Consider the following 25,993-nt stretch of genomic DNA (forward strand, 5'->3'; position numbering starts at 1 on the left):
CTGTAAGTATGAACGGCAGAAAAGGATATTGCCTTCCCTTTAAGTAGAGCGTCAGGGACAGCCTCCCTGGCTTACGGCCATACTAGCCTGAATACGCCCGATCTCGTCCGATCTCGGAAACTAAGCAGGCTCTGGCCTGGTCAGTACTTGGATGGGAGACCGCCTGGGAATACCAGGTGCTGTAAGCTTTTGCATCTTTTACACACCAGAGGGCGACAAATCACGAGTTTTAACTTTGGATACACGCAATTTCATCATTATTTCAGATTTGACTTCCCCAAATACACAGGCATACAATAGATCTTGTTCTCCAACGTAAACGGTCCCTAGTAACTAGGGTACATTCGTAAATAAATTGAGCATCATGGCTAGAAGTGACTAAATGTTGCCTAATCTTTCTCATCGAGAAATGACACAATTACAGCAACACAAAAAGGAACTCCACCGGACAAAGTTCAGTGCTCACAAGGAGCCTCATTCAACACACACGGTTCCATTCCCATTCATGCAAAGCACGAAAGTGTAAAACTTGGGAACATACTTGAGAGCAAAGATCACATTCAATCTCATTCAAGGCACGGATGTGAATGCAACGGGATGAAATTACTGAAATGATGCCTGCCCTCGAACTGTGATGATGGACTACCCGACTCGCCAATAATATTGGGTTCTGGTGTATTGAAATACAGGAGCTGCTGGATTTGTGTGTTTTCTTACCCCCTCACCATAGTTTGTCAAATGTTTATACAACTGAACTTATATTCAAGGTTTGTTTCTCTTCATATGTTTTACTGGTTTACATTTGTCTCAGCAACCTGTTGAATGATTCTTCTGCTTTCAAAACAAAATGACAACAGGATGAATGCACACACTTGAAAATACAATACATGCAATGTTATGCATCATAGTGATGCAACCTCCTTTCAGTTTCATACTGCATGTCAATTGAAATCCTTACTGAAATGCACACCTTCTCAAGATTGCGCTTGACTGGCGTGTCAGGCACTCAATTACAGCTGTTTTATCAAGACAATGTGTTCGTTTTGTAAAATATAGTTCCGGTCTGGTGTGGCACCCCAGCTAACGCACAACGTTGCCACAACGTTTCGTGTTAGCAGGGACTGTCTGCGGCGCGCTGGTGTGTCCCGGACTTTAGAGTAGAGAGACAGTTCAACTGCAAGTATGAGCGGCAGAAACGGATATTGCCTTCCCTTTAAGTAGAGCGTCAGGGACAGCTTCCCCGGCTTACGGCCATACTAGCCTGAATACGCCCGATCTCGTCCGATCTCGGAAGCTAAGCAGGCTCGGGCCTGGTCAGTACTTGGATGGGAGACCGCCTGGGAATACCAGGTGCTGTAAGCTTTTGCATCTTTTACACACCAGAGGGCGACAAATCACGAGTTTTAACTTTGGATACACGCAATTTCATCATTATTTCAGATTTGACTTCCCCAAATACACAGGCATACAATAGATCTTGTTCTCCAACGTAAACGGTCCCTAGTAACTAGGGTACATTCGTAAATAAATTGAGCATCATGGCTAGAAGTGACTAAATGTTGCCTAATCTTTCTCATCGAGAAATGACACAATTACAGCAACACAAAAAGGAACTCCACCGGACAAAGTTCAGTGTTCACAAGGAGCCTCATTCAACACACACGGTTCCATTCCCATTCATGCAAAGCACGAAAGTGTAAAACTTGGGAACATACTTGAGAGCAAAGATCACATTCAATCTCATTCAAGGCACGGATGTGAATGCAACGGGATGAAATTACTGAAATGATGCCTGCCCTCGAACTGTGATGATGGACTACCCGACTCGCCAATAATATTGGGTTCTGGTGTATTGAAATACAGGAGCTGCTGGATTTGTGTGTTTTCTTACCCCCTCACCATAGTTTGTCAAATGTTTAAACAACTGAACTTATATTCAAGGTTTGTTTCTCTTCATATGTTTTACTGGTTTACATTTGTCTCAGCAACCTGTTGAATGATTCTTCTGCTTTCAAAACAAAATGACAACAGGATGAATGCACACACTTGAAAATACAATACATGCAATGTTATGCATCATAGTGATGCAACCTCCTTTCAGTTTCATACTGCATGTCAATTGAAATCCTTACTGAAATGCACACCTTCTCAAGATTGCGCTTGACTGGCGTGTCAGGCACTCAATTACAGCTGTTTTATCAAGACAATGTGTTCGTTTTGTAAAATATAGTTCCGGTCTGGTGTGGCACCCCAGCTAACGCACAACGTTGCCACAACGTTGCCACAACGTGGCGTGTTAGCAGGGACAGTCTGCGGCGCACTGGTGTGTCCCGGGCTTTAGAGTAGAGAGACAGTTCAACTGTAAGTATGAACGGCAGAAAAGGATATTGCCTTCCCTGTAAGTAGAGCGTCAGGGACAGCCTCCCTGGCTTACGGCCATACTAGCCTGAATACGCCCGATCTCGTCCGATCTCGGAAGCTAAGCAGGCTCTGGCCTGGTCAGTACTTGGATGGGAGACCGCCTGGGAATACCAGGTGCTGTAAGCTTTTGCATCTTTTACACACCAGAGGGCGACAAATCACGAGTTTTAACTTTGGATACACGCAATTTCATCATTATTTCAGATTTGACTTCCCCAAATACACAGGCATACAATAGATCTTGTTCTCCAACGTAAACGGTCCCTAGTAACTAGGGTACATTCGTAAATAAATTGAGCATCATGGCTAGAAGTGACTAAATGTTGCCTAATCTTTCTCATCGAGAAATGACACAATTACAGCAACACAAAAAGGAACTCCACTGGACAAAGTTCAGTGCTCACAAGGAGCCTCATTCAACACACACGGTTCCATTCCCATTCATGCAAAGCACGAAAGTGTAAAACTTGGGAACATACTTGAGAGCAAAGATCACATTCAATCTCATTCAAGGCACGGATGTGAATGCAACGGGATGAAATTACTGAAATGATGCCTGCCCTCGAACTGTGATGATGGACTACCCGACTCGCCAATAATATTGGGTTCTGGTGTATTGAAATACAGGAGCTGCTGGATTTGTGTGTTTTCTTACCCCCTCACCATAGTTTGTCAAATGTTTATACAACTGAACTTATATTCAAGGTTTGTTTCTCTTCATATGTTTTACTGGTTTACATTTGTCTCAGCAACCTGTTGAATGATTCTTCTGCTTTCAAAACAAAATGACAACAGGATGAATGCACACACTTGAAAATACAATACATGCAATGTTATGCATCATAGTGATGCAACCTCCTTTCAGTTTCATACTGCATGTCAATTGAAATCCTTACTGAAATGCACACCTTCTCAAGATTGCGCTTGACTGGCGTGTCAGGCACTCAATTACAGCTGTTTTATCAAGACAATGTGTTCGTTTTGTAAAATATAGTTCCGGTCTGGTGTGGCACCCCAGCTAACGCACAACGTTGCCACAACGTTTCGTGTTAGCAGGGACTGTCTGCGGCGCGCTGGTGTGTCCCGGACTTTAGAGTAGAGAGACAGTTCAACTGCAAGTATGAGCGGCAGAAACGGATATTGCCTTCCCTTTAAGTAGAGCGTCAGGGACAGCTTCCCCGGCTTACGGCCATACTAGCCTGAATACGCCCGATCTCGTCCGATCTCGGAAGCTAAGCAGGCTCGGGCCTGGTCAGTACTTGGATGGGAGACCGCCTGGGAATACCAGGTGCTGTAAGCTTTTGCATCTTTTACACACCAGAGGGCGACAAATCACGAGTTTTAACTTTGGATACACGCAATTTCATCATTATTTCAGATTTGACTTCCCCAAATACACAGGCATACAATAGATCTTGTTCTCCAACGTAAACGGTCCCTAGTAACTAGGGTACATTCGTAAATAAATTGAGCATCATGGCTAGAAGTGACTAAATGTTGCCTAATCTTTCTCATCGAGAAATGACACAATTACAGCAACACAAAAAGGAACTCCACCGGACAAAGTTCAGTGTTCACAAGGAGCCTCATTCAACACACACGGTTCCATTCCCATTCATGCAAAGCACGAAAGTGTAAAACTTGGGAACATACTTGAGAGCAAAGATCACATTCAATCTCATTCAAGGCACGGATGTGAATGCAACGGGATGAAATTACTGAAATGATGCCTGCCCTCGAACTGTGATGATGGACTACCCGACTCGCCAATAATATTGGGTTCTGGTGTATTGAAATACAGGAGCTGCTGGATTTGTGTGTTTTCTTACCCCCTCACCATAGTTTGTCAAATGTTTAAACAACTGAACTTATATTCAAGGTTTGTTTCTCTTCATATGTTTTACTGGTTTACATTTGTCTCAGCAACCTGTTGAATGATTCTTCTGCTTTCAAAACAAAATGACAACAGGATGAATGCACACACTTGAAAATACAATACATGCAATGTTATGCATCATAGTGATGCAACCTCCTTTCAGTTTCATACTGCATGTCAATTGAAATCCTTACTGAAATGCACACCTTCTCAAGATTGCGCTTGACTGGCGTGTCAGGCACTCAATTACAGCTGTTTTATCAAGACAATGTGTTCGTTTTGTAAAATATAGTTCCGGTCTGGTGTGGCACCCCAGCTAACGCACAACGTTGCCACAACGTTGCCACAACGTGGCGTGTTAGCAGGGACAGTCTGCGGCGCACTGGTGTGTCCCGGGCTTTAGAGTAGAGAGACAGTTCAACTGTAAGTATGAACGGCAGAAAAGGATATTGCCTTCCCTGTAAGTAGAGCGTCAGGGACAGCCTCCCTGGCTTACGGCCATACTAGCCTGAATACGCCCGATCTCGTCCGATCTCGGAAGCTAAGCAGGCTCTGGCCTGGTCAGTACTTGGATGGGAGACCGCCTGGGAATACCAGGTGCTGTAAGCTTTTGCATCTTTTACACACCAGAGGGCGACAAATCACGAGTTTTAACTTTGGATACACGCAATTTCATCATTATTTCAGATTTGACTTCCCCAAATACACAGGCATACAATAGATCTTGTTCTCCAACGTAAACGGTCCCTAGTAACTAGGGTACATTCGTAAATAAATTGAGCATCATGGCTAGAAGTGACTAAATGTTGCCTAATCTTTCTCATCGAGAAATGACACAATTACAGCAACACAAAAAGGAACTCCACTGGACAAAGTTCAGTGCTCACAAGGAGCCTCATTCAACACACACGGTTCCATTCCCATTCATGCAAAGCACGAAAGTGTAAAACTTGGGAACATACTTGAGAGCAAAGATCACATTCAATCTCATTCAAGGCACGGATGTGAATGCAACGGGATGAAATTACTGAAATGATGCCTGCCCTCGAACTGTGATGATGGACTACCCGACTCGCCAATAATATTGGGTTCTGGTGTATTGAAATACAGGAGCTGCTGGATTTGTGTGTTTTCTTACCCCCTCACCATAGTTTGTCAAATGTTTATACAACTGAACTTATATTCAAGGTTTGTTTCTCTTCATATGTTTTACTGGTTTACATTTGTCTCAGCAACCTGTTGAATGATTCTTCTGCTTTCAAAACAAAATGACAACAGGATGAATGCACACACTTGAAAATACAATACATGCAATGTTATGCATCATAGTGATGCAACCTCCTTTCAGTTTCATACTGCATGTCAATTGAAATCCTTACTGAAATGCACACCTTCTCAAGATTGCGCTTGACTGGCGTGTCAGGCACTCAATTACAGCTGTTTTATCAAGACAATGTGTTCGTTTTGTAAAATATAGTTCCGGTCTGGTGTGGCACCCCAGCTAACGCACAACGTTGCCACAACGTTTCGTGTTAGCAGGGACTGTCTGCGGCGCGCTGGTGTGTCCCGGACTTTAGAGTAGAGAGACAGTTCAACTGCAAGTATGAGCGGCAGAAACGGATATTGCCTTCCCTTTAAGTAGAGCGTCAGGGACAGCTTCCCCGGCTTACGGCCATACTAGCCTGAATACGCCCGATCTCGTCCGATCTCGGAAGCTAAGCAGGCTCGGGCCTGGTCAGTACTTGGATGGGAGACCGCCTGGGAATACCAGGTGCTGTAAGCTTTTGCATCTTTTACACACCAGAGGGCGACAAATCACGAGTTTTAACTTTGGATACACGCAATTTCATCATTATTTCAGATTTGACTTCCCCAAATACACAGGCATACAATAGATCTTGTTCTCCAACGTAAACGGTCCCTAGTAACTAGGGTACATTCGTAAATAAATTGAGCATCATGGCTAGAAGTGACTAAATGTTGCCTAATCTTTCTCATCGAGAAATGACACAATTACAGCAACACAAAAAGGAACTCCACCGGACAAAGTTCAGTGCTCACAAGGAGCCTCATTCAACACACACGGTTCCATTCCCATTCATGCAAAGCACGAAAGTGTAAAACTTGGGAACATACTTGAGAGCAAAGATCACATTCAATCTCATTCAAGTCACGGATGTGAATGCAACGGGATGAAATTACTGAAATGATGCCTGCCCTCGAACTGTGATGATGGACTACCCGACTCGCCAATAATATTGGGTTCTGGTGTATTGAAATACAGGAGCTGCTGGATTTGTGTGTTTTCTTACCCCCTCACCATAGTTTGTCAAATGTTTAAACAACTGAACTTATATTCAAGGTTTGTTTCTCTTCATATGTTTTACTGGTTTACATTTGTCTCAGCAACCTGTTGAATGATTCTTCTGCTTTCAAAACAAAATGACAACAGGATGAATGCACACACTTGAAAATACAATACATGCAATGTTATGCATCATAGTGATGCAACCTCCTTTCAGTTTCATACTGCATGTCAATTGAAATCCTTACTGAAATGCACACCTTCTCAAGATTGCGCTTGACTGGCGTGTCAGGCACTCAATTACAGCTGTATTATCAAGACAATGTGTTCGTTTTGTAAAATATAGTTCCGGTCTGGTGTGGCACCCCAGTTAACGCACAACGTTGCCACAACGTTTCGTGTTAGCAGGGACTGTCTGCGGCGCGCTGGTGTGTCCCGGACTTTAGAGTAGAGAGACAGTTCAACTGCAAGTATGAGCGGCAGAAACGGATATTGCCTTCCCTTTAAGTAGAGCATCAGGGACAGCCTCCCCGGCTTACGGCCATACTAGCCTGAATACGCCCGATCTCGTCCGATCTCGGAAGCTAAGCAGGCTCCGGCCTGGTCAGTACTTGGATGGGAGACCGCCTGGGAATACCAGGTGCTGTAAGCTTTTGCATCTTTTACACACCAGAGGGCGACAAATCACGAGTTTTAACTTTGGATACACGCAATTTCATCATTATTTCAGATTTGACTTCCCCAAATACACAGGCATACAATAGATCTTGTTCTCCAATGTAAACGGTCCCTAGTAACTAGGGTACATTCGTAAATAAATTGAGCATCATGGCTAGAAGTGACTAAATGTTGCCTAATCTTTCTCATCGAGAAATGACACAATTACAGCAACACAAAAAGGAACTCCACCGGACAAAGTTCAGTGCTCACAAGGAGCCTCATTCAACACACACGGTTCCATTCCCATTCATGCAAAGCACGAAAGTGTAAAACTTGGGAACATACTTGAGAGCAAAGATCACATTCAATCTCATTCAAGGCACGGATGTGAATGCAACGGGATGAAATTACTGAAATGATGCCTGCCCTCGAACTGTGATGATGGACTACCCGACTCGCCAATAATATTGGGTTCTGGTGTATTGAAATACAGGAGCTGCTGGATTTGTGTGTTTTCTTACCCCCTCACCATAGTTTGTCAAATGTTTAAACAACTGAACTTATATTCAAGGTTTGTTTCTCTTCATATGTTTTACTGGTTTACATTTGTCTCAGCAACCTGTTGAATGATTCTTCTGCTTTCAAAACAAAATGACAACAGGATGAATGCACACACTTGAAAATACAATACATGCAATGTTATGCATCATAGTGATGCAACCTCCTTTCAGTTTCATACTGCATGTCAATTGAAATCCTTACTGAAATGCACACCTTCTCAAGATTGCGCTTGACGGGCGTGTCAGGCACTCAATTACAGCTGTTTTATCAAGACAATGTGTTCGTTTTGTAATATATAGTTCCGGTCTGGTGTGGCACCCCAGCTAACGCACAACGTTGCCACAATGTTGCCACAACGTGGCGTGTTAGCAGGGACTGTCTGCGGCGCGCTGGTGTGTCCCGGGCTTTAGAGTAGAGAGACAGTTCAACTGTAAGTATGAACGGCAGAAACGGATATTGCCTTCCCTTTAAGTAGAGCGTCAGGGACAGCCTCACTGGCTTACGGCCATACTAGCCTGAATACGCCCGATCTCGTCCGATCTCGGAAGCTAAGCAGGCTCGGGCCTGGTCAGTACTTGGATGGGAGACCGCCTGGGAATACCTGGTGCTGTAAGCTTTTGCATCTTTTACACACCAGAGGGCGACAAATCACGAGTTTTAACTTTGGATACACGCAATTTCATCATTATTTCAGATTTGACTTCCCCAAATACACAGGCATACAATAGATCTTGTTCTCCAACGTAAACGGTCCCTAGTAACTAGGGTACATTCGTAAATAAATTGAGCATCATGGCTAGAAGTGACTAAATGTTGCCTAATCTTTCTCATCGAGAAATGACACAATTACAGCAACACAAAAAGGAACTCCACCGGACAAAGTTCAGTGCTCACAAGGAGCCTCATTCAACACACACGGTTCCATTCCCATTCATGCAAAGCACGAAAGTGTAAAACTTGGGAACATACTTGAGAGCAAAGATCACATTCAATCTCATTCAAGGCACGGATGTGAATGCAACGGGATGAAATTACTGAAATGATGCCTGCCCTCGAACTGTGATGATGGACTACCCGACTCGCCAATAATATTGGGTTCTGGTGTATTGAAATACAGGAGCTGCTGGATTTGTGTGTTTTCTTACCCCCTCACCATAGTTTGTCAAATGTTTAAACAACTGAACTTATATTCAAGGTATGTTTCTCTTCATATGTTTTACTGGTTTACATTTGTCTCAGCAACCTGTTGAATGATTCTTCTGCTTTCAAAACAAAATGACAACAGGATGAATGCACACACTTGAAAATACAATACATGCAATGTTATGCATCATAGTGATGCAACCTCCTTTCAGTTTCATACTGCATGTCAATTGAAATCCTTACTGAAATGCACACCTTCTCAAGATTGCGCTTGACTGGCATGTCAGGCACTCAATTACAGCTGTATTATCAAGACAATGTGTTCGTTTTGTAAAATATAGTTCCGGTCTGGTGTGGCACCCCAGCTAACGCACAACGTTGCCACAACGTTTCGTGTTAGCAGGGACTGTCTGCGGCGCGCTGGTGTGTCCCGGACTTTAGAGTAGAGAGACAGTTCAACTGCAAGTATGAGCGGCAGAAACGGATATTGCCTTCCCTTTAAGTAGAGCGTCAGGGACAGCTTCCCTGGCTTACGGCCATACTAGCCTGAATACGCCCGATCTCGTCCGATCTCGGAAGCTAAGCAGGCTCGGGCCTGGTCAGTACTTGGATGGGAGACCGCCTGGGAATACCAGGTGCTGTAAGCTTTTGCATCTTTTACACACCAGAGGGCGACAAATCACGAGTTTTAACTTTGGATACACGCAATTTCATCATTATTTCAGATTTGACTTCCCCAAATACACAGGCATACAATAGATCTTGTTCTCCAACGTAAACGGTCCCTAGTAACTAGGGTACATTCGTAAATAAATTGAGCATCATGGCTAGAAGTGACTAAATGTTGCCTAATCTTTCTCATCGAGAAATGACACAATTACAGCAACACAAAAAGGAACTCCACCGGACAAAGTTCAGTGCTCACAAGGAGCCTCATTCAACACACACGGTTCCATTCCCATTCATGCAAAGCACGAAAGTGTAAAACTTGGGAACATACTTGAGAGCAAAGATCACATTCAATCTCATTCAAGGCACGGATGTGAATGCAACGGGATGAAATTACTGAAATGATGCCTGCCCTCGAACTGTGATGATGGACTACCCGACTCGCCAATAATATTGGGTTCTGGTGTATTGAAATACAGGAGCTGCTGGATTTGTGTGTTTTCTTACCCCCTCACCATAGTTTGTCAAATGTTTAAACAACTGAACTTATATTCAAGGTTTGTTTCTCTTCATATGTTTTACTGGTTTACATTTGTCTCAGCAACCTGTTGAATGATTCTTCTGCTTTCAAAACAAAATGACAACAGGATGAATGCACACACTTGAAAATACAATACATGCAATGTTATGCATCATAGTGATGCAACCTCCTTTCAGTTTCATACTGCATGTCAATTGAAATCCTTACTGAAATGCACACCTTCTCAAGATTGCGCTTGACTGGCGTGTCAGGCACTCAATTACAGCTGTTTTATCAAGACAATGTGTTCGTTTTGTAATATATAGTTCCGGTCTGGTGTGGCACCCCAGCTAACGCACAACGTTGCCACAACGTTTCGTGTTAGCAGGGACTGTCTGCGGCGCGCTGGTGTGTCCCGGACTTTAGAGTAGAGAGACAGTTCAATTGCAAGTATGAGCGGAAGAAACGGATATTGCCTTCCCTTTAAGTAGAGCGTCAGGGACAGCCTCCCTGGCTTACGGCCATACTAGCCTGAAAACGCCCGATCTCGTCCGATCTCGGAAGCTAAGCAGGCTCGGGCCTGGTCAGTACTTGGATGGGAGACCGCCTGGGAATACCAGGTGCTGTAAGCTTTTGCATCTTTTACACACCAGAGGGCGACAAATCACGAGTTTTAACTTTGGATACACGCAATTTCATCATTATTTCAGATTTGACTTCCCCAAATACACAGGCATAGAATAGATCTTGTTCTCCAACGTAAACGGTCCCTAGTAACTAGTGTACATTCGTAAATAAATTGAGCATCATGGCTAGAAGTGACTAAATGTTGCCTAATCTTTCTCATCGAGAAATGACACAATTACAGCAACACAAAAAGGAACTCCACCGGACAAAGTTCAGTGCTCACAAGGAGCCTCATTCAACACACACGGTTCCATTCCCATTCATGCAAAGCACGAAAGTGTAAAACTTGGGAAAATACTTGAGAGCAAAGATCACATTCAATCTCATTCAAGGCACGGATGTGAATGCAACGGGATGAAATTACTGAAATGATGCCTGCCCTCGAACTGTGATGATGGACTACCCGACTCGCCAATAATATTGGGTTCTGGTGTATTGAAATACAGGAGCTGCTGGATTTGTGTGTTTTCTTACCCCCTCACCATAGTTTGTCAAATGTTTAAACAACTGAACTTATATTCAAGGTTTGTTTCTCTTCATATGTTTTACTGGTTTACATTTGTCTCAGCAACCTGTTGAATGATTCTTCTGCATTCAAAACAAAATGACAACAGGATGAATGCACACACTTGAAAATACAATACATGCAATGTTATGCATCATAGTGATGCAACCTCCTTTCAGTTTCATACTGCATGTCAATTGAAATCCTTACTGAAATGCACACCTTCTCAAGATTGCGCTTGACTGGCGTGTCAGGCACTCAATTACAGCTGTTTTATCAAGAGAATGTGTTCGTTTTGTAATATATAGTTCCGGTCTGGTGTGGCACCCCAGCTAACGCACAACGTTGCCACAATGTTGCCACAACGTGGCGTGTTAGCAGGGACTGTCTGCGGCGCGCTGGTGTGTCCCGGGCTTTAGAGTAGAGAGACAGTTCAACTGTAAGTATGAACGGCAGAAACGGATATTGCCTTCCCTTTAAGTAGAGCGTCAGGGACAGCCTCCCTGGCTTACGGCCATACTAGCCTGAATACGCCCGATCTCGTCCGATCTCGGAAGCTAAGCAGGCTCGGGCCTGGTCAGTACTTGGATGGGAGACCGCCTGGGAATACCAGGTGCTGTAAGCTTTTGCATCTTTTACACACCAGAGGGCGACAAATCACAAGTTTTAACTTTGGATACACGCAATTTCATCATTATTTCAGATTTGACTTCCCCAAATACACAGGCATACAATAGATCTTGTTCTCCAACGTAAACGGTCCCTAGTAACTAGGGTACATTCGTAAATAAATTGAGCATCATGGCTAGAAGTGACTAAATGTTGCCTAATCTTTCTCATCGAGAAATGACACAATTACAGCAACACAAAAAGGAACTCCACCGGATAAAGTTCAGTGCTCACAAGGAGCTTCATTCAACACACACGGTTCCATTCCCATTCATGCAAAGCACGAAAGTGTAAAACTTGGGAACATACTTGAGAGCAAAGATCACATTCAATCTCATTCAAGGCACGGATGTGAATGCAACGGGATGAAATTACTGAAATGATGCCTGCCCTCGAACTGTGATGATGGACTACCCGACTCGCCAATAATATTGGGTTCTGGTGTATTGAAATACAGGAGCTGCTGGATTTGTGTGTTTTCTTACCCCCTCACCATAGTTTGTCAAATGTTTAAACAACTGAACTTATATTCAAGGTTTGTTTCTCTTCATATGTTTTACTGGTTTACATTTGTCTCAGCAACCTCAGCAAAAATGATTCTTCTACTTTCAAAACAAAATGACAACAGGATGAATGCACACACTTGAAAATACAATACATGCAATGTTATGCATCATAGTGATGCAACCTCCTTTCAGTTTCATACTGCATGTCAATTGAAATCCTTACTGAAATGCACACCTTCTCAAGATTGCGCTTGACTGGCGTGTCAGGCACTCAATTACAGCTGTTTTATCAAGACAATGTGTTCGTTTTGTAATATATAGTTCCGGTCTGGTGTGGCACCCCAGCTAACGCACAACGTTGCCACAATGTTGCCACAACGTGGCGTGTTAGCAGGGACTGTCTGCGGTGCGCTGGTGTGTCCCGGGCTTTAGAGTAGAGAGACAGTTCAACTGTAAGTATGAACGGCAGAAACGGATATTGCCTTCCCTTTAAGTAGAGCGTCAGGGACAGCCTCCCTGGCTTACGGCCATACTAGCCTGAATACGCCCGATCTCGTCCGATCTCGGAAGCTAAGCAGGCTCGGGCCTGGTCAGTACTTGGATGGGAGACCGACTGGGAATACCAGGTGCTGTAAGCTTTTGCATCTTTTACACACCAGAGGGCGACAAATCACGAGTTTTAACTTTGGATACACGCAATTTCATCATTATTTCAGATTTGACTTCCCCAAATACACAGGCATACAATAGATCTTGTTCTCCAACGTAAACGGTCCCTAGTAACTAGGGTACATTCATAAATAAATTGAGCATCATGGCTAGAAGTGACTAAATGTTGCCTAATCTTTCTCATCGAGAAATGACACAATTACAGCAACACAAAAAGGAACTCCACCGGACAAAGTTCAGTGCTCACAAGGAGCCTCATTCAACACACATGGTTCCATTCCCATTCATGCAAAGCACGAAAGTGTAAAACTTGGGAACATACTTGAGAGCAAAGATCACATTCAATCTCATTCAAGGCACGGATGTGAATGCAACGGGATGAAATTACTGAAATGATGCCTGCCCTCGAACTGTGATGATGGACTACCCGACTCGCCAATAATATTGGGTTCTGGTGTATTGAAATACAGGAGCTGCTGGATTTGTGTGTTTTCTTACCCCCTCACCATAGTTTGTCAAATGTTTAAACAACTGAACTTATATTCAAGGTTTGTTTCTCTTCATATGTTTTACTGGTTTACATTTGTCTCAGCAACCTCAGCAAAAATGATTCTTCTACTTTCAAAACAAAATGACAACAGGATGAATGCACACACTTGAAAATACAATACATGCAATGTTATGCATCATAGTGATGCAACCTCCTTTCAGTTTCATACTGCATGTCAATTGAAATCCTTACTGAAATGCACACCTTCTCAAGATTGCGCTTGACTGGCGTGTCAGGCACTCAATTACAGCTGTTTTATCAAGACAATGTGTTCGTTTTGTAATATATAGTTCCGGTCTGGTGTGGCACCCCAGCTAACACACAACGTTGCCACAACGTTTCGTGTTAGCAGGGACTGTCTGCGGCGCGCTGGTGTGTCCCGGACTTTAGAGTAGAGAGACAGTTCAACTGCAAGTATGAGCGGCAGAATCGGATATTGCCTTCCCTTTAAGTAGAGCGTCAGGGACAGCTTCCCTGGCTTACGGCCATACTAGCCTGAATACGCCCGATCTCGTCCGATCTCGGAAGCTAAGCAGGCTCGGGCCTGGTCAGTACTTGGATGGGAGACCGCCTGGGAATACCAGGTGCTGTAAGCTTTTGCATCTTTTACACACCAGAGGGCGACAAATCACGAGTTTTAACTTTGGATACACGCAATTTCATCATTATTTCAGATTTGACTTCCCCGAATACACAGGCATACAATAGATCTTGTTCTCCAACGTAAACGGTCCCTAGTAACTAGGGTACATTCGTAAATAAATTGAGCATCATGGCTAGAAGTGACTAAATGTTGCCTAATCTTTCTCATCGAGAAATTACACAATTACAGCAACACAAAAAGGAACTCCACCGGACAAAGTTCAGTGCTCACAAGGAGCCTCATTCAACACACACGGTTCCATTCCCATTCATGCAAAGCACGAAAGTGTAAAACTTGGGAACATACTTGAGAGCAAAGATCACATTCAATCTCATTCAAGGCACGGATGTGAATGCAACGGGATGAAATTACTGAAATGATGCCTGCCCTCGAACTGTGATGATGGACTACCCGACTCGCCAATAATATTGGGTTCTGGTGTATTGAAATACAGGAGCTGCTGGATTTGTGTGTTTTCTTACCCCCTCACCATAGTTTGTCAAATGTTTAAACAACTGAACTTATATTCAAGGTTTGTTTCTCTTCATATGTTTTACTGGTTTACATTTGTCTCAGCAACCTGTTGAATGATTCTTCTGCTTTCAAAACAAAATGACAACAGGATGAATGCACACACTTGAAAATACAATACATGCAATGTTATGCATCATAGTGATGCAACCTCCTTTCAGTTTCATACTGCATGTCAATTGAAATCCTTACTGAAATGCACACCTTCTCAAGATTGCGCTTGACTGGCGTGTCAGGCACTCAATTACAGCTGTTTTATCAAGACAATGTGTTCGTTTTGTAATATATAGTTCCGGTCTGGTGTGGCACCCCAGCTAACGCACAACGTTGCCACAACGTTTCGTGTTAGCAGGGACTGTCTGCGGCGCGCTGGTGTGTCCCGGACTTTAGAGTAGAGAGACAGTTCAACTGCAAGTATGAGCGGCAGAAACGGATATTGCCTTCCCTTTAAGTAGAGCGTCAGGGACAGCTTCCCTGGCTTACGGCCATACTAGCCTGAATACGCCCGATCTCGTCCGATCTCGGAAGCTAAGCAGGCTCGGGCCTGGTCAGTACTTGGATGGGAGACCGCCTGGGAATACCAGGTGCTGTAAGCTTTTGCATCTTTTACACACCAGAGGGCGACAAATCACGAGTTTTAACTTTGGATACACGCAATTTCATCATTATTTCAGATTTGACTTCCCCGAATACACAGGCATACAATAGATCTTGTTCTCCAACGTAAACGGTCCCTAGTAACTAGGGTACATTCGTAAATAAATTGAGCATCATGGCTAGAAGTGACTAAATGTTGCCTAATCTTTCTCATCGAGAAATTACACAATTACAGCAACACAAAAAGGAACTCCACCGGACAAAGTTCAGTGCTCACAAGGAGCCTCATTCAACACACACGGTTCCATTCCCATTCATGCAAAGCACGAAAGTGTAAAACTTGGGAACATACTTGAGAGCAAAGATCACATTCAATCTCATTCAAGGCACGGATGTGAATGCAACGGGATGAAATTACTGAAATGATGCCTGCCCTCGAACTGTGATGATGGACTACCAGACTCGCCAATAATATTGGGTTCTGGTGTATTGAAATACAGGAGCTGCTGGATTTGTGTGTTTTCTTACCCCCTCACCATAGTTTGTCAAATGTTTAAACAACTGAACTTATATTCAAGGTTTGTTTCTCTTCATATGTTTTACTGGTTTACATTTGTCTCAGCAACCTGTTGAATGATTCTTCTGCTTTCAAAACAAAATGACAACAGGATGAATGCACACACTTGAAAATATAATACATGCAATGTTATGCATCATAGTGATGCAACCTCCTTTCAGTTTCATACTGCATGTCAATTGAAATCCTTACTGAAATGCACACCTTCTCAAGATTGCGCTTGACTGGCGTGTCAGGCACTCAATTACAGCTGTTTTATCAAGACAATGTGTTCGTTTTGTAAAATATAGTTCCGGTCTGGTGTGGCACCCCAGCTAACGCACAACGTTGCCACAACGTTGCCACAAAGTTTCGTGTTAGCAGGGACTGTCTGCGGCGCGCTGGTGTGTCCCGGACTTTAGAGTAGAGAGACAGTTCATTTGCAAGTATGAGCGGCAGAAACGGATATTGCCTTCCCTTTAAGTAGAGCGTCAGGGACAGCCTCCCTGGCTTACGGCCATACTAGCCTGAATACGCCCGATCTCGGAAGCTAAGCAGGCTCGGGCCTGGTCAGTACTTGAATGGGAGACCGCCTGGGAATACCAGGTGCTGTAAGCTTTTGCATCTTTTACACACCAGAGGGCGACAAATCACGAGTTTTAACTTTGGATACACGCAATTTCATCATTATTTCAGATTTGACTTCCCCGAATACACAGGCATACAATAGATCTTGTTCTCCAACGTAAACGGTCCCTAGTAACTAGGGTACATTCGTAAATAAATTGAGCATCATGGCTAGAAGTGACTAAATGTTGCCTAATCTTTCTCATCGAGAAATGACACAATTACAGCAACACAAAAAGGAACTCCACCGGACAAAGATCAGTGCTCACAAGGAGCCTCATTCAACACACACGGTTCCATTCCCATTCATGCAAAGCACGAAAGTGTAAAACTTGGGAACATACTTGAGAGCAAAGATCACATTCAATCTCATTCAAGGCACGGATGTGAATGCAACGGGATGAAATTACTGAAATGATGCCTGCCCTCGAACTGTGATGATGGACTACCCGACTCGCCAATAATATTGGGTTCTGGTGTATTGAAATACAGGAGCTGCTGGATTTGTGTGTTTTCTTACCCCCTCACCATAGTTTGTCAAATGTTTAAACAACTGAACTTATATTCAAGGTTTGTTTCTCTTCATATGTTTTACTGGTTTACATTTGTCTCAGCAACCTCAGCAAAAATGATTCTTCTACTTTCAAAACAAAATGACAACAGGATGAATGCACACACTTGAAAATACAATACATGCAATGTTATGCATCATAGTGATGCAACCTCCTTTCAGTTTCATACTGCATGTCAATTGAAATCCTTACTGAAATGCACACCTTCTCAAGATTGCGCTTGACTGGCGTGTCAGGCACTCAATTACAGCTGTTTTATCAAGACAATGTGTTCGTTTTGTAATATATAGTTCCGGTCTGGTGTGGCACCCCAGCTAACGCACAACGTTGCCACAACGTTTCGTGTTAGCAGGGACTGTCTGCGGCGCGCTGGTGTGTCCCGGACTTTAGAGTAGAGAGACAGTTCAACTGCAAGTATGAGCGGCAGAAACGGATATTGCCTTCCCTTTAAGTAGAGCGTCAGGGACAGCCTCCCTGGCTTACGGCCATACTAGCCTGAATACGCCCGATCTCGTCCGATCTCGGAAGCTAAGCAGGCTCGGGCCTGGTCAGTACTTGGATGGGAGACCGCCTGGGAATACCAGGTGCTGTAAGCTTTTGCATCTTTTACACACCAGAGGGCGACAAATCACGAGTTTTAACTTTGGATACACGCAATTTCATCATTATTTCAGATTTGACTTCCCCGAATACACAGGCATACAATAGATCTTGTTCTCCAACGTAAACGGTCCCTAGTAACTAGGGTACATTCGTAAATAAATTGAGCATCATGGCTAGAAGTGACTAAATGTTGCCTAATCTTTCTCATCGAGAAATTACACAATTACAGCAACACAAAAAGGAACTCCACCGGACAAAGTTCAGTGCTCACAAGGAGCCTCATTCAACACACACGGTTCCATTCCCATTCATGCAAAGCACGAAAGTGTAAAACTTGGGAACATACTTGAGAGCAAAGATCACATTCAATCTCATTCAAGGCACGGATGTGAATGCAACGGGATGAAATTACTGAAATGATGCCTGCCCTCGAACTGTGATGATGGACTACCCGACTCGCCAATAATATTGGGTTCTGGTGTATTGAAATACAGGAGCTGCTGGATTTGTGTGTTTTCTTACCCCCTCACCATAGTTTGTCAAATGTTTAAACAACTGAACTTATATTCAAGGTTTGTTTCTCTTCATATGTTTTACTGGTTTACATTTGTCTCAGCAACCTCAGCAAAAATGATTCTTCTACTTTCAAAACAAAATGACAACAGGATGAATGCACACACTTGAAAATACAATACATGCAATGTTATGCATCATAGTGATGCAACCTCCTTTCAGTTTCATACTGCATGTCAATTGAAATCCTTACTGAAATGCACACCTTCTCAAGATTGCGCTTGACTGGCGTGTCAGGCACTCAATTACAGCTGTTTTATCAAGACAATGTGTTCGTTTTGTAATATATAGTTCCGGTCTGGTGTGGCACCCCAGCTAACGCACAACGTTGCCACAACGTTTCGTGTTAGCAGGGACTGTCTGCGGCGCGCTGGTGTGTCCCGGACTTTAGAGTAGAGAGACAGTTCAACTGCAAGTATGAGCGGCAGAAACGGATATTGCCTTCCCTTTAAGTAGAGCGTCAGGGACAGCCTCCCTGGCTTACGGCCATACTAGCCTGAATACGCCCGATCTCGTCCGATCTCGGAAGCTAAGCAGGCTCGGGCCTGGTCAGTACTTGGATGGGAGACCGCCTGGGAATACCAGGTGCTGTAAGCTTTTGCATCTTTTACACACCAGAGGGCGACAAATCACGAGTTTTAACTTTGGATACACGCAATTTCATCATTATTTCAGATTTGACTTCCCCGAATACACAGGCATACAATAGATCTTGTTCTCCAACGTAAACGGTCCCTAGTAACTAGGGTACATTCGTAAATAAATTGAGCATCATGGCTAGAAGTGACTAAATGTTGCCTAATCTTTCTCATCGAGAAATTACACAATTACAGCAACACAAAAAGGAACTCCACCGGACAAAGTTCAGTGCTCACAAGGAGCCTCATTCAACACACACGGTTCCATTCCCATTCATGCAAAGCACGAAAGTGTAAAACTTGGGAACATACTTGAGAGCAAAGATCACATTCAATCTCATTCAAGGCACGGATGTGAATGCAACGGGATGAAATTACTGAAATGATGCCTGCCCTCGAACTGTGATGATGGACTACCCGACTCGCCAATAATATTGGGTTCTGGTGTATTGAAATACAGGAGCTGCTGGATTTGTGTGTTTTCTTACCCCCTCACCATAGTTTGTCAAATGTTTAAACAACTGAACTTATATTCAAGGTTTGTTTCTCTTCATATGTTTTACTGGTTTACATTTGTCTCAGCAACCTGTTGAATGATTCTTCTGCTTTCAAAACAAAATGACAACAGGATGAATGCACACACTTGAAAATACAATACATGCAATGTTATGCATCATAGTGATGCAACCTCCTTTCAGTTTCATACTGCATGTCAATTGAAATCCTTACTGAAATGCACACCTTCTCAAGATTGCGCTTGACTGGCGTGTCAGGCACTCAATTACAGCTGTATTATCAAGACAATGTGTTCGTTTTGTAAAATATAGTTCCGGTCTGGTGTGGCACCCCAGCTAACGCACAACGTTGCCACAACGTTGCCACAACGTGGCGTGTTAGCAGGGACTGTCTGCGGCGCACTGGTGTGTCCCGGGCTTTAGAGTAGAGAGACAGTTCAACTGTAAGTATGATCGGCAGAAACGGATATTGCCTTCCCTTTAAGTAAAGCGTCAGGGACAGCCTCCCTGGCTTACGGCCATACTAGCCTGAATACGCCCGATCTCGTCCGATCTCGGAAGCCAAGCAGGCTTGGGCCTGGTCAGTACTTGGATGGGAGACCGCCTGGGAATACCAGGTGCTGTAAGCTTTTGCACCTTTTACACACCAGAGGGCGACAAATCACGAGTTTTAACTTGGGATACAGACAATTTCATCATTATTTCAGGTTTTACTTCCCCAAATACACAGGCATACAATAGATCTTGTTCTCCAACGTAAACGGTCCCTAGTAACTAGGGTACATTCGTAAATAAATTGAGCATCATGGCTAGAAGTGACTAAATGTTGCCTAATCTTTCTCATCGAGAAATGACACAATTACAGCAACACAAAAAGAACTCCACCGGACAAAGTTCAGTGCTCACAAGGAGCCTCATTCAACACACACGGTTCCATTCCCATTCATGCAAAGCACGAAAGTGTAAAACTTGGGAACATACTTGAGAGCAAAGATCACATTCAATCTCATTCAAGGCACGGATGTGAATGCAACGGGATGAAATTACTGAAATGATGCCTGCCCTCGAACTGTGATGATGGACTACCCGACTCGCCAATAATATTGGGTTCTGGTGTATTGAAATACAGGAGCTGCTGGATTTGTGTGTTTTCTTACCCCTCACCATAGTTTGTCAAATGTTTAAACAACTGAACTTATATTCAAGGTTTGTTTCTCTTCATATGTTTTACTGGTTTACATTTGTCTCAGCAACCTGTTGAATGATTCTTCTGCTTTCAAAACAAAATGACAACAGGATGAATGCACACACTTGAAAATACAATACATGCAATGTTATGCATCATAGTGATGCAACCTCCTTTCAGTTTCATACTGCATGTCAATTGAAATCCTTACTGAAATGCACACCTTCTCAAGATTGCGCTTGACTGGCGTGTCAGGCACTCAATTACAGCTGTATTATCAAGACAATGTGTTCGTTTTGTAAAATATAGTTCCGGTCTAGTGTGGCACCCCAGCTAACGCACAACGTTGCCACAATGTTGCCACAACGTGGCGTGTTAGCAGGGACTGTCTGCGGCGCACTGGTGTGTCCCGGGCTTTAGAGTAGAGAGACAGTTCAACTGTAAGTATGATCGGCAGAAACGGATATTGCCTTCCCTTTAAGTAGAGCGTCAGGGACAGCCTCCCTGGCTCACGGCCATACTAGCCTGAATACGCCCGATCTCGTCCGATCTCGGAAGCCAAGCAGGCTTGGGCCTGGTGAGTACTTGGATGGGAGACCGCCTGGGAATACCAGGTGCTGTAAGCTTTTGCACCTTTTACACACCAGAGGGCGACAAATCACGAGTTTTAACTTTGGATACACACAATTTCATCATTATTTCAGGTTTTACTTCCCCAAATACACAGGCATACAATAGATCTTGTTCTCCAACGTAAACGGTCCCTAGTAACTAGGGTACATTCGTCAATAAATTGAGCATCATGGCTAGAAGTGACTAAATGTTGCCTAATCTTTCTCATCGAGAAATGACACAATTACAGCAACACAAAAAGAACTCCACCGGACAAAGTTCAGTGCTCACAAGGAGCCTCATTCAACACACATGGTTCCATTCCAATTCATGCAAAGCACGAAAGTGTAAAACTTGGGAACATACTTGAGAGCAAAGATCACATTCAATCTCATTCAAGGCACGGATGTGAATGCATCGGGATGAAATTACTGAAATGATGCCTGCCCTCGAACTGTGATGATGGACTACCCGACTCGCCAATAATATTGGGTTCTGGTGTATTGAAATACAGGAGCTGCTGGATTTGTGTGTTTTCTTACCCCCTCACCATAGTTTGTCAAATGTTTAAACAACTGAACTTATATTCAAGGTTTGTTTCTCTTCATATGTTTTACTGGTTTACATTTGTCTCAGCAACCTGTTGAATGATTCTTCTGCTTTCAAAACAAAATGACAACAGGATGAATGCACACACTTGAAAATACAATACATGCAATGTTATGCATCATAGTGATGCAACCTCCTTTCAGTTTCATACTGCATGTCAATTGATATCCTTACTGAAATGCACACCTTCTCAAGATTGCGCTTGACTGGCGTGTCAGGCACTCAATTACAGCTGTTTTATCAAGACAATGTGATCGTTTTGTAAAATATAGTTCCGGTCTGGTGTGGCACCCCAGCTAATGCACAACTTTGCCACAACGTTGCCACAACGTGGCGTGTTAGCAGGGACTTTCTGCGACACGCTGGTATGTCCCGGGCTTTAGAGTAGAGAGACAGTTCAACTGTAAGTATGAACGGCAGAAACGGATATTGCCTTCCCTTTAAGTAGAGCGTCAGGGAAAGTCTCACTTGCTTACGGCCATACTAGCCTGAATACGCCCGATCTCGTCCGATCTCGGAAGCCAAGCAGGCTCGGGCCTGGTCAGTACTTGAATAGGAGACCGCCTGGGAATACCAGGTGCTTTAAGCTTTTGCACCTTTGACACACCAGAGGGTGACAAATCACGATTTTTAACTTTGGATACACACAATTTCATCATTATTTCAGATTTGACTTCCCCAAATACACAGGCATACAATACATTTTGTTCTCCAACGTAAACGGTCCCTAGTAACTAGGGTACATTCGTAAATAAATTGAGCATCATGGCTAGAAGTGACTAAATGTTGCCTAATCTTTCTCATCAAGAAATGACACAATTACAGCAACACAAAAAGGAACTCCACCGGACAAAGTTCAGTGCTCACAAGGAGCCTCATTCAACACACACGGTTCCATTCCCATTCATGCAAAGCACGAAAGTGTAAAACTTGGGAACATACTTGAGAGCAAAGATCACATTCAATCTCATTCAAGGCACGGATGTGAATGCAACGGGATGAAATTACTGAAATGATGCCTGCCCTCGAACTGTGATGATGGACTACCCGACTCGCCAATAATATTGGGTTCTGGTGTATTGAAATACAGGAGCTGCTGGATTTGTGTGTTTTCTTACCCCCTCACCATAGTTTGTCAAATGTTTAAACAACTGAACTTATATTCAAGGTTTGTTTCTCTTCATATGTTTTACTGGTTTACATTTGTCTCAGCAACCTGTTGAATGATTCTTCTGCTTTCAAAACAAAATGACAACAGGATGAATGCACACACTTGAAAATACAATACATGCAATGTTATGCATCATAGTGATGCAACCTCCTTTCAGTTTCATACTGCATGTCAATTGAAATCCTTACTGAAATGCACACCTTCTCAAGATTGCGCTTGACTGGCGTGTCAGGCACTCAATTACAGCTGTATTATCAAGACAATGTGTTCGTTTTGTAAAATATAGTTCCGGTCTGGTGTGGCACCCCAGCTAACGCACAACGTTGCCACAACGTTTCGTGTTAGCAGGGACTGTCTGCGGCGCGCTGGTGTGTCCCGGGCTTTAGAGTAGAGAGACAGTTCAACTGTAAGTATGAACGGCAGAAACGGATATTGCCTTCCCTTTAAGTAGAGCGTCAGGGACAGCCTCCCTGGCTTACGGCCATACTAGCCTGAATACGCCCGATCTCGTCCGATCTCGGAAGTTAAGCAGGCTCGGGCCTGGTCAGTACTTGGATGGGAGACTGCCTGGGAATACCAGGTGCTGTAAGCTTTTGCATCTTTTACACACCAGAGGGCGACAAATCACGAGTTTTAACTTTGGATACACGCAATTTCATCATTATTTCAGATTTGACTTCCCCAAATACACAGGCATACAATAGATCTTGTTCTCCAACGTAAACGGTCCCTAGTAACTAGGGTACATTCGTAAATAATTTGAGCATCATGGCTAGAATTGACTAAATGTTGCCTAATCTTTCTCATCAAGAAATGACACAATTACAGCAACACAAAAAGGAACTCCACCGGACAAAGTTCAGTGCTCACAAGGAGCCTCATTCAACACACACGGTTCCATTCCCATTCATGCAAAGTACGAAAGTGTAAAACTTGGGAACATACTTGAGAGCAAAGATCACATTCAATCTCATTCAAGGCACGGATGTGAATGCAACGGGATGAAATTACTGAAATGATGCCTGCCCTCGAACTGTGATGATGGACTACCCGACTCGCCAATAATATTGGGTTCTGGTGTATTGAAATACAGGAGCTGCTGGATTTGTGTGTTTTCTTACCCCCTCACCATAGTTTGTCAAATGTTTAAACAACTGAACTTATATTCAAGGTTTGTTTCTCTTCATATGTTTTACTGGTTTACATTTGTCTCAGCAACCTGTTGAATGATTCTTCTGCTTTCAAAACAAAATGACAACAGGATGAATGCACACACTTGAAAATACAATACATGCAATGTTATGCATCATAGTGATGCAACCTCCTTTCAGTTTCATACTGCATGTCAATTGAAATCCTTACTGAAATGCACACCTTCTCAAGATTGCGCTTGACTGGCGTGTCAGGCACTCAATTACAGCTGTATTATCAAGACAATGTGTTCGTTTTGTAAAATATAGTTCCGGTCTGGTGTGGCACCCCAACTAACGCACAACGTTGCCACAACGTTTCGTGTTAGCAGGGACTGTCTGCGGCGCGCTGGTGTGTCCCGGGCATTAGAGTAGAGAGACAGTTCAACTGTAAGTATGAACGGCAGAAACGGATATTGCCTTCCCTTTAAGTAGAGCGTCAGGGACAGCCTCCCTGGCTTACGGCCATACTAGCCTGAATACGCCCGATCTTGTCCGATCTCGGAAGTTAAGCAGGCTCGGGCCTGGTCAGTACTTGGATGGGAGACTGCCTTGGAATACCAGGTGCTGTAAGCTTTTGCATCTTTTACACACCAGAGGGCGACAAATCACGAGTTTTAACTTTGGATACACGCAATTTCATCATTATTTCAGATTTGACATCCCCAAATACACAGGCATACAATAGATCTTGTTCTCCAACGTAAACGGTCCCTAGTAACTAGGATACATTCGTCAATAAATTGAGCATCATGGCTAGAAGTGACTAAATGTTGCCTAATCTTTCTCATCAAGAAATGACACAATTACAGCAACAAAAAAGGAACTCCACCGGACAAAGTTCAGTGCTCACAAGGAGCATCATTCAACACACACGGTTCCATTCCCATTCATGCAAACCACGAAAGTGTAAAACTTGGGTACGTACTTGAGAGTAAAGATAACATTCAATCTCATTCAAGGCACGCATGTGAATGCAACGGGATGAAATTACTGAAATGATGCCTGCCCTCGAACTGTGATGATGGACTACCCGACTCGCCAATAATATTGGGATCTGGTGTATTGAAATACAGGAGCTGCTGGATTTGTGTGTTTTCCTACCCCCTCACCATAGTTTGTCAAATGTTTAAACAACTGAACTTATATTCAAGGTTTGTTTCTCTTCATATGTTTTACTGGTTTACATTTGTCTCAGCAACCTGTTGAATGATTCTTCTGCTTTCAAAACAAAATGACAACAGGATGAATGCACACACTTGAAAATACAATACATGCAATGTTATGCATCATAGTGATGCAACCTCCTTTCAGTTTCATACTGCATGTCAATTGAAATCCTTACTGAAATGCACACCTTCTCAAGATTGCGCTTGACTGGCGTGTCAGGCATTCAATTACAGCTGTTTTATCAAGACAAATGTGTTCGTTTTGTAAAATATAGTTCCGGTCTGGTGTGGCACCCCAGCTAACGCACAACGTTGCCACAACGTGGCATGTTAGCAGGGACTGTCTGCGGCGCGCTGGTGTGTCCCGGGCTTTAGAGTAGAGAGACAGTTCAACTGTAAGTATGAACGGCAGAAACGGATATTGCCTTCCCTTTGAGTAGAGTGTCAGGGACAGCCTCCC

At 43.5% G+C, this 25,993-nt stretch overlaps 21 non-coding genes and 1 pseudogene across 21 annotated transcripts; all 22 read left to right on the top strand.

Moving 5' to 3' along the window:
- Window positions 1-69: 69 nt before the first annotated feature.
- On the top strand, window positions 70-188 carry LOC136740609 (5S ribosomal RNA). The gene has a single exon (XR_010813435.1). It is a non-coding gene; the product is annotated as a 5S ribosomal RNA (ribosomal RNA).
- A 1,055-nt stretch (window positions 189-1,243) lies between these two features.
- Window positions 1,244-1,362, top strand: LOC136740579 (5S ribosomal RNA). The gene has a single exon (XR_010813407.1). It is a non-coding gene; the product is annotated as a 5S ribosomal RNA (ribosomal RNA).
- A 1,066-nt stretch (window positions 1,363-2,428) lies between these two features.
- Window positions 2,429-2,547, top strand: LOC136740414 (5S ribosomal RNA). The gene has a single exon (XR_010813249.1). It is a non-coding gene; the product is annotated as a 5S ribosomal RNA (ribosomal RNA).
- A 1,055-nt stretch (window positions 2,548-3,602) lies between these two features.
- Window positions 3,603-3,721, top strand: LOC136740591 (5S ribosomal RNA). Its single transcript, XR_010813418.1, has one exon. It is a non-coding gene; the product is annotated as a 5S ribosomal RNA (ribosomal RNA).
- Window positions 3,722-4,787: 1,066 nt separating this feature from the next.
- LOC136740415 (5S ribosomal RNA) lies at window positions 4,788-4,906 on the top strand. The gene has a single exon (XR_010813250.1). It is a non-coding gene; the product is annotated as a 5S ribosomal RNA (ribosomal RNA).
- Window positions 4,907-5,961: 1,055 nt separating this feature from the next.
- Window positions 5,962-6,080, top strand: LOC136740602 (5S ribosomal RNA). The gene has a single exon (XR_010813429.1). It is a non-coding gene; the product is annotated as a 5S ribosomal RNA (ribosomal RNA).
- A 1,055-nt stretch (window positions 6,081-7,135) lies between these two features.
- Window positions 7,136-7,254, top strand: LOC136740488 (5S ribosomal RNA). Its single transcript, XR_010813320.1, has one exon. It is a non-coding gene; the product is annotated as a 5S ribosomal RNA (ribosomal RNA).
- Window positions 7,255-8,320: 1,066 nt separating this feature from the next.
- Window positions 8,321-8,439, top strand: LOC136740359 (5S ribosomal RNA). Its single transcript, XR_010813195.1, has one exon. It is a non-coding gene; the product is annotated as a 5S ribosomal RNA (ribosomal RNA).
- A 1,055-nt stretch (window positions 8,440-9,494) lies between these two features.
- On the top strand, window positions 9,495-9,613 carry LOC136740614 (5S ribosomal RNA). Its single transcript, XR_010813440.1, has one exon. It is a non-coding gene; the product is annotated as a 5S ribosomal RNA (ribosomal RNA).
- A 1,055-nt stretch (window positions 9,614-10,668) lies between these two features.
- Window positions 10,669-10,787, top strand: LOC136740323 (5S ribosomal RNA). Its single transcript, XR_010813159.1, has one exon. It is a non-coding gene; the product is annotated as a 5S ribosomal RNA (ribosomal RNA).
- Window positions 10,788-11,853: 1,066 nt separating this feature from the next.
- On the top strand, window positions 11,854-11,972 carry LOC136740627 (5S ribosomal RNA). Its single transcript, XR_010813452.1, has one exon. It is a non-coding gene; the product is annotated as a 5S ribosomal RNA (ribosomal RNA).
- A 1,069-nt stretch (window positions 11,973-13,041) lies between these two features.
- On the top strand, window positions 13,042-13,160 carry LOC136740438 (5S ribosomal RNA). The gene has a single exon (XR_010813273.1). It is a non-coding gene; the product is annotated as a 5S ribosomal RNA (ribosomal RNA).
- Window positions 13,161-14,218: 1,058 nt separating this feature from the next.
- On the top strand, window positions 14,219-14,337 carry LOC136740640 (5S ribosomal RNA). Its single transcript, XR_010813463.1, has one exon. It is a non-coding gene; the product is annotated as a 5S ribosomal RNA (ribosomal RNA).
- Window positions 14,338-15,392: 1,055 nt separating this feature from the next.
- On the top strand, window positions 15,393-15,511 carry LOC136740651 (5S ribosomal RNA). Its single transcript, XR_010813474.1, has one exon. It is a non-coding gene; the product is annotated as a 5S ribosomal RNA (ribosomal RNA).
- Window positions 15,512-16,577: 1,066 nt separating this feature from the next.
- LOC136740746 (uncharacterized) lies at window positions 16,578-16,686 on the top strand (annotated as a pseudogene).
- A 1,058-nt stretch (window positions 16,687-17,744) lies between these two features.
- On the top strand, window positions 17,745-17,863 carry LOC136740662 (5S ribosomal RNA). Its single transcript, XR_010813485.1, has one exon. It is a non-coding gene; the product is annotated as a 5S ribosomal RNA (ribosomal RNA).
- Window positions 17,864-18,921: 1,058 nt separating this feature from the next.
- Window positions 18,922-19,040, top strand: LOC136740674 (5S ribosomal RNA). Its single transcript, XR_010813496.1, has one exon. It is a non-coding gene; the product is annotated as a 5S ribosomal RNA (ribosomal RNA).
- Window positions 19,041-20,106: 1,066 nt separating this feature from the next.
- Window positions 20,107-20,225, top strand: LOC136740376 (5S ribosomal RNA). The gene has a single exon (XR_010813212.1). It is a non-coding gene; the product is annotated as a 5S ribosomal RNA (ribosomal RNA).
- Window positions 20,226-21,289: 1,064 nt separating this feature from the next.
- On the top strand, window positions 21,290-21,408 carry LOC136740569 (5S ribosomal RNA). The gene has a single exon (XR_010813398.1). It is a non-coding gene; the product is annotated as a 5S ribosomal RNA (ribosomal RNA).
- A 1,065-nt stretch (window positions 21,409-22,473) lies between these two features.
- LOC136740702 (5S ribosomal RNA) lies at window positions 22,474-22,592 on the top strand. Its single transcript, XR_010813520.1, has one exon. It is a non-coding gene; the product is annotated as a 5S ribosomal RNA (ribosomal RNA).
- Window positions 22,593-23,647: 1,055 nt separating this feature from the next.
- On the top strand, window positions 23,648-23,766 carry LOC136740388 (5S ribosomal RNA). Its single transcript, XR_010813224.1, has one exon. It is a non-coding gene; the product is annotated as a 5S ribosomal RNA (ribosomal RNA).
- Window positions 23,767-24,821: 1,055 nt separating this feature from the next.
- LOC136740653 (5S ribosomal RNA) lies at window positions 24,822-24,940 on the top strand. Its single transcript, XR_010813476.1, has one exon. It is a non-coding gene; the product is annotated as a 5S ribosomal RNA (ribosomal RNA).
- Window positions 24,941-25,993: the final 1,053 nt, after the last annotated feature.

The sequence above is a fragment of the Amia ocellicauda genome, unplaced genomic scaffold (assembly GCF_036373705.1).
Source record: "Amia ocellicauda isolate fAmiCal2 unplaced genomic scaffold, fAmiCal2.hap1 HAP1_SCAFFOLD_64, whole genome shotgun sequence".
Lineage (NCBI taxonomy): Eukaryota > Metazoa > Chordata > Actinopteri > Amiiformes > Amiidae > Amia > Amia ocellicauda.